Here is a 4,901-nt window from a genome sequence, read left to right on the forward strand (position 1 = left end):
ATCACAATGAAGGATGAATTCCCTTGCATCTTGGAACATCGTAGGCCAAAAGAAGCCCGATTGCAGAATTTTTGCAATAGTTCTCCTTGCTCCATGGTGTCCACCGTAAGGGGATGAGTGACATTGATGTGACCATAATTAGCGCATATTTAGCCCCCAAATTAGCCTTGTTCCCATGCTTTTTAGTGCATATTTGGGTCATTTCTTATCTTTAGTTCTTTGTTTTGCATATTCTTTGAGATTTTGATCCCTTGGTAGGAAAGGAGTAAGAATCTTGCATTTTCATGGCAAAACGAGACTAAATTGATCGAATCCAATGACCAAGCATCAAGGAGAGACAAGATTAGAAGGCCTTTGTACATATTATAGTAGATGAGCAATGTTGAGAAAGGATCCTTGAGTCCCCAAGGAAATCCCCAAGGAATTTATGAAGAAAAGGGAAGAAAAGAAGAAGAAATCTTGCTGAAGAACAATCCGTGCGGATTGACTACAATCCGGCCGTCCTCCACCTGCACAATCTGTGCGGTTTCATCACAAGACGATCGGGTTAGCCCTGCCACAATCCGCCCGGATTCCTCCAAAGCCGCTCGTGTTCCACCGCCAGAATCCGCCCGTCCCGACACTAATCCGCTCGGATTCCTCTCAGCAATTTCGTCTTCTCCAAGCTACAAAGAAAGAAGCCCTTCCTTCGAAAAATACCGGCTCCTCCCTGCTCAATCTAAAAAGTGTAATTACTAGTTTAGCCCTTAGTTAACCCTAATGCATCCCCCTAATCTCCACTATAAATACCCCATTAGTCTAATTAGAAGAGCATGTTCTTCTTGTCAATTCTTAGAGTAGTTAATACCAATCAAATATCTCTTTAATTTTGTAATCAACAATTAATCAAGTTATAATACAAGTTTTATTTCCTTAATCTCTCTTTTGTTCATCCTTTGTTTTGGGTAATTGATGATTATTTGGGTTATTATCGGGAGATTGACAACCTCTCAATCAAGCATCAAGTACTTCTTTTATCTTTTCTTTATTATTGGAATCATTAGTAGGTATAATTCTCTTAATCCCTTTTTAATTATTGTTAATTACTTTCATTTATTCATCATGTTTCATTTTGTTGGTATTATTGACAACCTTACTAGCATGATCAACATGATAATGAGTGAGTAGTCTCTTAGCTAGGGTTAATGGGTGATTAGGGGAAACCAACATAGGGAATGATTCATGCTTAAATTAATATGCTTTCATGTTTTATTTGCTTGCTTGTTTTGATCTCAACTCATGCACATCTTATATTTGATGAAATGCTAAGCCTATGAATCCTTGCATTTACCACCATCTCCTATCTTTTCAATGAGACTTGTAAGACATAACCCAACTCGAGTCTCATTAGACCATGCATGTTGTTGAGTAGGGAAGACTAAGTCGACTTGTAGGTGTTGTACAATCTAATCGATTTGGCTCCGGGACCCAAACTTTCCTAGGATTGGAAGATATAACCCAACTCAATCCATCACAACAATAATTGCTTGCTTATAATTTGAGAACATGTTTGTATGATCAATTCCCATGATTCCCCTATGACCCCATGACACCCTAGTGCTTTTTAATCAATTGTTTACAACTCTTTAATTCATCTTGCTTGTTTATTTCTATTGATATTTTAGTTTAGTGACCTTCTACATCAACCCAATTTGTGACACCCCTAAGACACCACTAGTTGCAATAGAAATCTCATTTCAATACCCGTCCCTTGGGATCCGACCTTTACTTGCCTCTTTACTAATTGTAGAGTTGTTTGTGAAGCTATAAATTGTATTTTGATTCGGACGTGACCTAACGACCACACCTTAAATTGTGAACACGAAACGGACCGATCAAAAATGGAGCCGTTGCCGGGGACGGTGTTTACTTGATTTAGATTTTCTTTTATTGTTATTAGTTGTGTCTTTTCTTTGCCTTGGGGAAGTAAAACTCCTCAAGGTTCGTTCTAATCGTTTTTAAGTTGTTCGATATTTTTCGAGATGGACTTTATAGATTGTTTTGTAGAGGACCACTTAAGTATACCTTTCTTCAAAGATCCTATGCAAGCATTGGAGGCCTTGGAAGCAAGTGAGGCTAAAAATATGTATTGGGAATTGGAGGTGGATCTTTTCGAGGCCGCTCTAGCTAACAAAGAACTTACTCATGCACAATCCGTACTAGTGCATAACATCCTTGTGGAAGCATGTCAACCCATAGAAGATGAGCAATCCATCCTAGAAGATATTTTACAAGCTCAAGAGCAAGAGGAACCCATCATGGAATTTGAATATGATGAGGTTGTTGAAAATGAAGTTGAGTATGCTATGAGAATGGAATGTCTAATGGAGATGGAGCAAATTCTCAATGAAACTCCAAAGGAGGAAAGTGAGGTACAAAATCCTACTTTAAAACCCCTTCCCCCAAATTTGAAATATGCTTACCTTGATGAATCAAAGACCAAACCCATGATTGTTAATGATAGACTTAATGATGACCAATTGGGAAAATTGCTTGATGTGTTGAAACAACATGAGAAGGCTATAGGTTATAGTCTAGATGACCTTAAGGGGATAAGTCCCAACTTTTGCATGCATAGAATTCATCTAGAGGAAGACCATAGACCTACCATTCAACCCCAAAGAAGATTGAACCCCCACATGCAAGAAGTTGTCAAAGGAGAAGTCATGAAATTACTTGATGCGGGAATCATATATCCCATATCGGATTCTTTGTGGGTTAGCCCCGTCCAAGTGGTACCTAAGAAAGGAGGCACCACGGTAGTGACAAATGAAAAGTATGAACTAATACCCACAAGAATGATCACCGGTTGGCGTATGTGTATTGACTATCGAAAATTAAACTCCGCAACAAGAAAGGATCATTTTCCCCTACCATTCATTGACCAAATGCTTGAGAGGTTAGCCTCCAACAAATTCTTTTGTTACCTTGACGGGTATTCGGGATTTTCCCAAATCCCTATACACCCGGATGACCAACATAAGACCACCTTCACATGCCCCTATGGTACTTTTGCATATAGGAGGATGCCTTTTGGTTTATGTAATGCCCCCGCCACTTTCTAAAGATGCATGATGAGTGTCTTTTCCGATTACTTAGAGACCATAATGGAAGTTTTTATGGATGATTTTAGTGTTTATGGAAAGGACTTTGACTCATGTTTGCATAACCTTTCTCTTGTATTGCAAAAATGTGAAGATGTTAGTCTTGTTTTAAATTGGGAAAAGTGTCACTTCATGGTCAATGAAGGAATTGTTTTGGGTCATTTGATTTCGGAAAAGGGCATCGAGGTCGATAAAGCTAAAGTTGAGGTGATAGAGAAACTCCCACCTCCCGTGAATGTTAGAGGGGTGAGAAGTTTTCTCGGTCACGCGGGTTTTTATCGTCGTTTCATAAAGAATTTTTCAAAAATAGCGAAACCCCTCACTCAACTTTTGCTTAAAGATGCCCAATTCCAATTCACTGATGAGTGTGTTAAAGCTTTTAATAGAATCAAGGAAGCATTAATCTCGGCACCAATCATCCAACCCCCGAATTGGGAGTTACCTTTCGAGATTATGTGTGACGCTAGCAACTACGCCGTTGGAGCGGTTCTTGGCCAACGGGTAGGGAGGGCTCTTCACGCCATTTATTACATAAGCAAGACCCTCGACCCTTCCCAAGTGAATTATGACACAACCGAAAAGGAGCTTCTCGCCATTGTCTATGCTTTGGATAAATTCCGTTCCTACTTTCTTGGATCCAAGGTGATTGTATTTTCGGATCATCGTGCTCTCCGACATCTCTTGATAAAGAAGGAGGCAAAACCAAGATTGTTGAGATGGATTTTTCTCCTTCAAGAATTTGACTTGGAAATAAGAGACAAGAAAGGAGCCAAGAATGTAGTGGCGGATCACTTGTCAAGAATCCGGTTTCATGATGAAAATGGAGAAACCCCGATCAATGACTCATTCCCCGACGATATTTTGATGGCCATTCAAACACAACTTGAAAGGCACATCACCCCATGGTTTGCCGATTATGCCAATTATATTTTTGGAAAGGTACTCCCTCCAAATTTGAACCACAACCAAAGGAAGAGATTCCTATTCGAAGTGAAGAGGTACTTTTGGGATGACCCAAACCTCTACAAGGAGTGTAGTGATGGGCTCTACCGGAGATGCATCCCTCAATGGGAAATCCAAGGAATCTTGGAAGGATGTCATTCATCACCCTACGGTGGGTACCATGGAGCAAGGAGAACCGTTGCAAAAATTCTTCAATCGGGCTTCTATTGGCCTACAATGTTTCAAGATACAAGGGAATTCATCATTCATTGCGATGCTTGTCAAAGAACGGGGAATATCTCTTGGAGGAAAGAAATGCCACAAAGGGGCATTCTAGAGGTGGAGATCTTCGATGTTTGGGGAATCGACTACCAAGGCCCCTTTGTGACATCAAATGGGAATAAGTACATCCTTGTGGCCGTAGAATACGTCTCAAAGTGGGTGGAGGCAATTGCCACCCCAAATGATGATGCAAAAACGGTCACCAAGCTCTTCAAGAAGATAATCTTCCCAAGATTTGGAGTTCCTAGAGCAATCATTAGTGATGGAGGAACGCATTTCCATGAGAAGAAACTTGCATCCCTTTTGACCTAATATGGTGTTCAACATAGAACCGGCTTGGGATATCATCCTCAAACAAGCGGTCAAGTTGAGATTTCAAATAGAGAGATCAAGCAAATCCTTGAGAAAGTTGTGAACAAGACTCGGAAAGATTGGAGCACAAAGCTTGATGATGCTCTTTGGGCTTATAGGACGGCCTATAAGACTCCCATAGGAGCCTCCCCTTACAAGCTTGTCTATGGAAAAGCATGTCAT

This window comes from Silene latifolia, chromosome X, assembly GCF_048544455.1.
Source record: "Silene latifolia isolate original U9 population chromosome X, ASM4854445v1, whole genome shotgun sequence".
In the NCBI taxonomy this organism is placed as follows: domain Eukaryota; kingdom Viridiplantae; phylum Streptophyta; class Magnoliopsida; order Caryophyllales; family Caryophyllaceae; genus Silene; species Silene latifolia.